The sequence below is a fragment of the Ursus maritimus genome, unplaced genomic scaffold (assembly GCF_017311325.1).
Source record: "Ursus maritimus isolate PB19 unplaced genomic scaffold, ASM1731132v1 scaffold_10, whole genome shotgun sequence".
NCBI classification, from domain to species: domain Eukaryota; kingdom Metazoa; phylum Chordata; class Mammalia; order Carnivora; family Ursidae; genus Ursus; species Ursus maritimus.
The window spans coordinates 60,842,424-60,852,085 of NW_024423344.1; the positions used below are offsets into that span (position 1 = coordinate 60,842,424).

Genomic DNA, 9,662 nt, shown 5'->3' on the forward strand with positions numbered 1-9,662 from the left:
AATTCGCATTTTTAAAAATATGTCATTTATAATTAACTGCTCTTAAAATCATTTTTATTTAAAAAATACCCTATTTTCCATCTGCTTTTCAAATATTTGTCATAATATATATCATGTGCAATAAACTTAAATGGTAAGTGACGGGAGGACAGCCTGACTAACTGCTTGTTTACAACAACATCATTGTTAGCATCTAGTCCTTGAGTTACTTGTGGTAGAAGAAGAAGGTTGAATTGAACATGAGCTCAATGAACTCAATGTCTAACTGATTCGTCAAAAAAACACATGGAGAAAAGAAGCTGCCCGTTCATGAGAAATTAACATTGAAAACTGATTGTTTTTATCAAATTTCCTACTTTGCTAATGTATGTTAAAAAGAAATAAAATTTAAGATCAAATTATGCTGACTGATGCCAGTTAGTATCAGAATCAGACATAATTTTTCATTAGTTTTTTATTAATAGATTTACACTATTAAATATTTTTGCTTTTAGTTGTTTAATGCTAATTTAACTCTGTCCCTTTTGATCAAAAAGAAAATCAGCTGAAAGTCCAGTGTTATTCTTCAGCTTCACCATTAAGTAAATCTGTAAATTCATTAAAGTAATGGCTTTACATACAGTATCAAATGTCAAGATCGTTTAGTTCATGATACATAATGGAAATATATTTTAATGAAATACATTATTGGAAAGTATCTATAAAAACTTGAAGTATATCTTCTATATTCATAAATAATAAAATGTCTAAATTTTAAAAAATGAATCCTTAACAGCCAATGGGAGATTGCAGAGAAAAATATCAGTAAACTAAAGACCAGCGGAATTAAATTTGAAGATCAAACAAAGGATAAAGTCAATACATCTAAGCAGGAGGAAAGTTTAAAACAGTGAAACGTGAGATAATATCAGTCATTTTAACATGTGCAGATTCAGAATCTTAAAAATAGAGAATGGCATATGAAACATTAGAAAAATGCTAGCTGGAAATTTCCCAAATTTATTGAATAATTAATGTAAATTAAGAAACATGGTGAATCCATAGCAAGATAAATCCCTGTGCTATAAGAAATTCTAACAAGCATTTTAGGCCGAAGACAAATGATATCAGAAAGAAGGAATGAAGTGACAGAAAAAATACTTGATTTTCCTTTATTAATAAATTCCAAAGATATAAACTATTTAAATATAAAGTTATAATAGGACGCAAGTACACACAGTGTGGGTAGGTCATGTGAGGATATAGTGAGAAGGCAGGCATCTCAAGCCAAAGTGAGAGCACTCAGAAGAAACCAAACCTGACAATACCTTGATCTTGAAATTCTAGCCTCCAGAATCATGAGAAAATAAATTTCTGTTAAGTTACTCGATCTGTGGTATTTCATTTTGGCAGCTCTCACAAATAAGTACAGTATGAAAAAGCAAAACTCAACTCTGCTATCTAAAAGAGATGCACTTTAAATATAAAGCAAATTAAGTCATGAAGAATATAAGGTGCTTTTATACATAATACATGCATGCTTAAAAAAATGTGTAGGGGCACCTGGGTGTCTCGGTTAAAAGGCCAAGTCGTGATTTTACCTCAGGTCATAAACTCATGGGTCATGAGATTGTACCCCTCATGGTGGCCACAATCAGCGGGGAGTCTGCTTGGGATTCTGTCTCTCCCTCTGCCCCGCCCCTCCACTCATGTATGCACTCACACACTCTCTCAAATAAAATCTTTTAACAAATGGAATTCAGATGCTATAAATTCAATATATATGGAATAGTTTGGCCTTGTTCCTTGTTGTTTAATTCTAGCTTTCATAATTCTTTTTTCTCAATTATTTGTAACAAATTTTAAATAGTATTTTCTAAATAATAGGTGATTAAAAACTCATTGCATAATAAAAATATGTTGCTTTCTCAAGTTACAGTTAACAATTCTGCATGTTCTGCTTTAAGATTTTTTTTTTACAGGCTATATCTTTCAGCTTGTGATTAAAATATCTTGGTCTACATACTTGCCATGTACTATCTGCCCCAAATGTCAAGACCTTAATCCTCTGGTTTCTCTTCAGATCATATAAATATTTCACCTTTTATATCAACATACCAGTTCAAGTTTCCCAGAACTGTTTTTACTTTTCTGGGAGAAAAGATAGAAATAAAACTTCAGTAGTCCTAGAACACATTATAGATAAATATGCAAATTTTTATGCAGTGTCCCCCATGCCTACTAAGGTCCCCTCCTTGGGGAAGTAGAATGCCTCCATCCAGACAAGATTTATGCTTATACGTTTTCTAAAGCAAGTAGATCCAACCACAACCAACAATTTAGATTACTTGTGCTTTAAGTCATCAACTGAGGGTAAAACTATAACACTCTACTACTAAGTTCCTATTATAAAGTTTTTTGAGAGACGTGAAACTTGCTGAACATTGTCTGAAGAGCAGTGCTTAATTTTGAAACTTAAGAGAAAGCTATAGATTATGCTGCATTAGGTCCACTTTTTATAAATAAGAGCTTACTCATAAACAACGTCATTATCCTCATCTTTATTGAATAGCTTAGATTCCTATTTTTAAAAAGGAAATCATATGTTTCCTGAGTACTGTCATTACCTACATGTTCCTAAGTAGAAGTGAGTTCAGAGCACCACTAGGAAAAAATATGCAGGTACCATTTGCTTGAAACAAGTTGTATATTTAACCTAAAATGCAAAGAATGATTCAGAAAATGTAAATTCAAAATTATTTACTCCATTTTGAACCTTATTTATAGGGTCTATCATAGAATTATGTGACCCTATGTAGAAGGGACCTTAAGTCACATGTGATGTTATGAACATGCTTGGTATACATGATTAAGTGCTGATAAATATATGGTAAAGAGATGATACAAGAATGAGAACAAGAGCAAGAGAAAGAGGGATGAGCACATGAGTCCCTTTTTCTTGTTATACTGAGTGTAAAGTTTTATAGGTTTTGGTTAATTGAAGAACATTCCCAGTTTGGCGATAAGTGAACATAGAGAACCATCATTTAATTTCAGAGGGCTCCAAACTTGTGGCTAGAACCACCAACCACCAGTTGGTTTAGTATTGCCTTTCACATTTGCCTTTCCCATATGTTGCCTTCTACTTCATTTTATTTAGTGGTTTAAAAAAGTAATTGACCGTAGTGTGTTTTTTTGGTATTGAGATGTGATACATATACATACCCACCAATTATGCTACGTTAGTGTCAATGATTTCAAATGGGGCAGTGAAAGGAATATGGTCCCATATTTGAGGCAAGATATTAAATGCCCCTTATTTTAAAAAGACAAAGAGGGGATATGAGGTATTCTGCATTAAGACTTGATCAATATCATGTCTAAAATTGGCCAATAGAATAGTGCTTTGCTTTAACAACTTAAAATATGTCTACTGATGAATATGCTCTTGTTTAAAAAAATAATAGTGGCGTGGGGTGCAAACATCCCTTTCTCAGCACTCACCATATTATGTAAATTGACGGATGGTTGTCTTAGTATCTGAGGTCTCATGGGCAAGATAGCAATAATCATTCCATCAAATGATTCACTGCATAGCATCTTGATAGCAAAATTTATGTCTATTTTTTATTTTATAAATTGAGTCTTTGGTGATTTTAATATTTTAGTAGTTTTATTCTGCTCTGAATAAGTTTGCTTTAAGGTAAATTTTGTAAGGTAACAGTGAATAAGAAATGCAGACACTTTGTTTAAATACTTGAAATACCTGTATTTGGCCAATTATTTCCTACTTTTACATATATATTTGTTTATTTTTTTTTCCTGGTAAGATCTGGATTCTTGCAAGAGCTGAATGTAAGACAAAAGGTTATTTTCTTTTTCTAACTACTGAACCAAGCTAAAATGGTCCATATTCCCATAAACTGTGAATCAAAACTTAAAACGAGATTCCCTATCAGAAACCAAACACTGCTCTTTATACATGGATGCCAAATACATGTCAAATCTATGAGTTCCTAAACTATTCTCCCTGTTTCACTATCATTTATAAAGGGAAAAATGAGTATATGTGCTGTTTCCTTGAATATATTTGAAAATACATTGTTGCTTGAGGGAGAGTATTTTTTACATGTTGACATTTATTTCTTCTTTTGCCATTTTGTATTTATAACTTGTCTTCTCTTATTTTTATTGTCTCACTAATCTTTCCCCCTAGCAGATCTTTTATATTTTATTAGGAATAGCCAGCTTTCTCGGAGAAGTACTTTTTATGTCCCTGTAGAACTAAATTGGCCTCAGTTGTTCGTTTAGCACATCAGCTTTCTGGGGATGAATTGGAGGCCTTACAAGTGTTTCTTAAAATAATGCTGATGCTTTAAAGAAATCTCTAGAAGATGTTCTCGTTAGAAACAGTCATGTTTAAACATTCAAGTTCTTAAAAATCTTTCCAGCCATTTTATTTCAGTTCCTATTCAAGCTGGATTTTTATTTCTTTGCAGTTAAGCTTTTTTTTTTTTAAATACAGTATTCCAAATCAAATACTTCTAAGATAACATGCAAATAGTTATTCTTTTATACTCTTGAACATTTGAACATAGCTGTAGTTGCTGTTGGAATAAAGGTGTCATTGATTTATGTGAAAAGATACGTTAGCCCTTTTTCCCCCAATGTAAGTGTCTTATATTTGTAGGGAATACTTTTTGAATACATAGATCGTATTATGTAATAATGTATTCATTGACATTCTAGTTATCTGAACACAATGTTGTAAGTCTAGACTTTCTAAGCCTGTGCATGTCTTCCTTGGAAGCTAACCTGTCTTCCTTGGAATCATTTCTTTGCAAGCTTCGGTAAGTCTGCCTGCAGTAAGCTCACTTTTACATTTATTCTTATCAGGGAATGTTTCATCTCTTACAAATCCTTTTTAGAAATGCGTAACAAACACACATATTGGTTGGTGATAGTAGGTTTTGTACGAAATTTCAGTAAGTGTTTAATCATCTTTTCCTTTAACCATTCTAATATGTTACGTACACTGTGAGGGTAACAATGCTAGAAGAGCTTCTTCATGCCCTCCTGGGATGGCACTTTTTGTGGAATTAAACATCTTAGACAACTTTTTCTCATTATGTTCCTGCTTAATATTCTCATCCCCAGTGTCATGTGGATTAGAGCCCTCTTTCATCTAGAGAATGAATAATACTGAATCTCAGGTACTGCAGACAACCTACAATCTGTATCCAAAGCATCTTTCCATCCCGCATTATTTTCTTCCTCTTTCTATATTCTCATAGCTCACACAGAGTTGGAAAAAAAAACTGGTTTAATAAATGAATCAATTCAAGAGTGAATAAATTAAACTCCCACTTTTTCAAGCCGAGTACCATCACTCCAGAAAAATGAATTTACCTGACTGCCCCTAAAAGAGCCTTCCTTTTCCATCTCCCTCTTTTTGATCTTGCGTTTTCCCCTTCATTTCTACATGTTAGGATGCTACTTATGCATAGGCACAGCTCAATCCCAGCTCATTAAAAGCCTTTTCTGATCCATTTTTTTGAAGAACAGCCTCCCCATTTTCTTGAATTTCACAGAACCTTCCATCTCTCTCAAGAGCTAGTATTGTGCTTATTTACATTAAAGCTAGCTAATAATTGTTTATTAGTTTTCATAATTGTTCTTTGTTCATTTATCTCCTATAACATTTAAAAATTATCAAAAAATATTTTAAGGATAAAGAAACTGAGGTACAGAACATTTGTAGGTCATAGAACTTGGATTCCAACCTGGGGAGCCTGATCCCAGAGTCTATGCTATTAACATTATGCTGAATGTTTTAGAGTAAAAATGTAGTGTCATGATTACCCTTAAGTTTTAAATAATTCCTCATCTATGTGTGTTCAAGAAATATTTTTAGGTAGAATTGAACCAACTCTATGATTTGAATTTGAACATGCTTCTCATGTTCTAGCCCATCAATAACTATTCCAACCAAGTACCCGCCTCTTGTTTTTTTCAACATTTATCATGTTCTCCAAGCCCAAACTGTATCTAATTATATGATACCATTAAACTGATCTTGCTTCCTGTTTCTGAATAATTATTTTCTTCATGACCTTTAGTCTTTCTGAAATGAATGAATCTATCTGCAACTAAATTTAGCTAAGTACATTCATAAGAGGCAATTTGTAACTGAATTAATTATAAACAAGTTGAAATAATGACAAATAATAAGCTTAATTATATTACAACAGCATTCTGAATATTATATTGCACATTTTATCTGTTTATTTCCAAAACTCATTTCAAAAAGCTAATACAGACAAACAGACAAATGGGCCTCTTGCACTGGTAAAATTTGTTTCCTTGTCCATATTTCCAATCATGCCATTTATGAAATTTCATTATGCAATTTTATTTTCATGTATTTTTTTCGATGTTGTTTTTCTTGAGGACGGAAAATATCTTTTAACCCTATGCCAGCCACTATTTTATATGTAGATATATTGACCTAGTGTGGTATTTTCTGACTACCTCACCAACAGGAGAAACTTCCCCATTTTACTCCTTTAGTTCACATTACTCTGCCGTATTTTCTTAATAGCCCAAAATAACCTCTTTCATTTATTTGTTTATCTTTGAACATTTTCTGTCTCTAATCTTTTACCTTAAGAGCCTGCCTCCTGGGGCACCTGGGTGGCCCAGTCGTTTAAGCATATGCCTTCTGCTCAGGTCATAATCCCAGGGTCCTGGGATCAAAACCCATGTTGAGGGGGGCAGGCTTCTGCATTGGGGAGTCCGATTCTCCCTCTGCCCCTCCTCCTGCTCATGAACTCTCTCAAATAAATAAATAAAATATTAAAAAAAAGAGAGATGCTGCCTTCCATAAAAACAGAGACTTGTCCTGCTTACTACTGAATTTCCCCAGGGGTGGGGGTGGGGAATAGACCTAGCTTTCAGTAAATACTCAATAAATATTTGCTTAATGAATAACTATTATGTCTTCAGTAAATTTGAAAACTCGTTTTGTGGAATTAGTGGTAATTCTAAAATTGCAGCATGTGGTTATGAGAGATACAATAAAAGTCACATTTATGAGGGAAAAAACAGTACCTGATGCACCTTCTGCATCTCACACCTGATGTTAGTGTCCAACGGCGTGTCTCAGAAATACATGCTGGAATTTAACTCAGTTAAGCAACTAAAATCTAATTTTCTGATTAGAAATTCACTAACATGGGTGAATCTACATCCTCCTAAATTAGAATTATGTTAGACTATTTTCCTAAGATAAAGCATTTGGTATTTTGTTTTGTCTTACGTTGTAGTTACGATATCACTTGTTGCTTTGTTTGAATGGCATCTTCTGTAACCGAGGGATTTTCTTGTTTGGTTGTTTTTAAAGATTTTGTTTGTGGGGAGAGAGCATGAGCAGGGAGGTGGGGCAGGGGAAGAGGAACAAGCAGACTCCCCACTGAGTGAGAACCCTGAGATCATGACCTAAGCTGAAGTCAGACACTCAGCTGAGTAAGCCACCCAGGCGCCCCTGTTTTGTTAAATTTTGGGTCACAGACCACTTAGATGAAAGGAATGGCATTTCTCTCCAGAAAAACAAAGATGTAATGATATACCCATAATTTTATATATAATTTCATGTAGTCTTTAAGATAGGCCATGGCCAGACTTGCCAAACTATCTTGTGTCTTCCGATGGAGGAGAAATGAATCATGTATATACGTGTAGCATAGCGAGAAATGGTTACTGTTGTAAAACGATGGTCCATAGAGTAAAGTTGGGCCTATGTGGAAAAAAAACAAAACAAAAAACCGGCAAGTCCAAGTCTCTGGGCTTTCTCCATCAGGGTGATTCCTCACTCTCCACTGAGTACCAAGACCTCCAAACTTGAGGAGCACCATGGGGAGGAACCTGAGAAGTATAGGGAGGGTTGCCTTGACCAAGTGCGTATTATATTGCTTATTTCGTGGTGAGTAAAACTAAGGGGAAATAACTTCAATTGGATCCAATGATTCCTTGTTAGTCCTAAGCCCAGATCAACCGTTTGAGCCTAACCTAGTTCATTGGGCATACCTCAAGGGTTTGTCACGTTGATGTGATTTAATACAAGAGTAAGTGGAGACAATGGTAAGAATGAAAACTGAAATTGCCTATAAGAATTCTTGGTATCTGATGGCCTGTATATTTTTAGGAAATGACAATGGAAGGTTGAACTGTGGTTTAGAGTTTTGGCTCCTGGCTACCCCTTACTATCTGAAGGCTGACTGCTTCTGTGAACCTACCATGATAAATGAGGAATGGGCTTTTAAGGGTACATGTTTGAAGTTAACGATTTTTGGTTAAAGAACATTCTCATGACTATTCAGGGTAATTCTCTTTGGTCTTTCCCAGCCCTTGCTTAGACTGTACCTGCAATTGTACTGATGGTAAGGAACTGTAGACTATATGGAAGTAAATTCTAGACGGATGGGAGATGTATAAGACACAAGTATTCTAGCCAAATAAGAACCAGAGCCTCTGATAGACCATCTTATATGGAAATTATAAATTTGTATCTGTTCCTGGATAGTTCAGTAGGACTAAAAACGAGTAGTGTATTGTCATGAAGAATCCCTTAAGTATGAGTTGCTAGGCTACTCATTATCTATTCTTGGCATTTGAGATCCCTGCTCCTATTGCTGCTGATTAAGAAACCCATTTCATGCTCACTTCAACAGCACATATGCTAAAATTGGAGTGATACAGAGAAGATCAGCATGGCCCCTTCATAAGGATGACATGCAAATTGGTGACGTATTCCATACTTTTAAAAAAATTCATTTCACCACCATTGATATTAAGAGTGCGCTCTTACAATTGGAATTTCACCTCTTATTTTATCTTTAGGCAGAGGAAGTAATTAAAAGATTGATGGGCTTTAAAGGAGCAAGTATATGAAAATATTCTTAACCCATGGACATTTTTCTAACCAAAAACAGCCCAGTTAACAACTGACAATAACCAAAATGGAAGAGGATCTTAATTTCACTGGGACTTAAAAGACAACCACTAACATAAAAGAGTGGACATGAGAATTTTTTGGATAGTTTGACATTAAATCTAGGTCTTCTGGTTTTTTTTTTTTTAATTTTGTTTTGTTTTGTTTTGTTTGTTTTTATTTTAGTTGTTGCTACCAGGGACTCCATGATATTGTACCACTCTGGCCCATCTAAGGGAATAGTAGATCCAAGAGAAATGGCAACAATCTTTCAACTTCAAAGTCATCTTTTTTCTAAAATAGCTCAAGTACAGCTCTTGCGTTTCAGCTTTAGTAAGCAAGGCATGGTACCAGGGAGGGACATGGAATGATCTAGACAAACAGAAGAGAGCAGTGATTTAAGTAGAGAAGGTACTTCCTAAGTAGTAGAATAGCTCAACTGGTCCTTCTTCCTAGTTCCTAGATATTAATGAAAGCTAGTGAGACCCCAGACTGCTCCATATGGTGCTGGCCTGAGACCATGCATCATGCCAAGAAGGTGAGTAGAAGTGATTGCAAAAGAGGAAGGAACAACGGCACCTGGGTGGCTCAGTTGGTTAAGTGTCCACCTTCAGCTGAGGTCATGATCCCGGGGTCCTGTGATCGAGCCCCATGTCAGGCTCCCTTGCTCAGTGGGGGCCTGCTTCTTCCTCTG

At 34.9% G+C, this 9,662-nt stretch overlaps 1 non-coding gene across 1 annotated transcript; it reads left to right on the forward strand.

The window, feature by feature from the left end:
- The first annotated feature begins 8,692 nt into the window (after positions 1-8,692).
- On the forward strand, positions 8,693-8,799 carry LOC121101481. Its single transcript, XR_005833473.1, has one exon. It is a non-coding gene; the product is annotated as a U6 spliceosomal RNA (small nuclear RNA).
- The last annotated feature ends 863 nt before the right edge of the window (positions 8,800-9,662 follow it).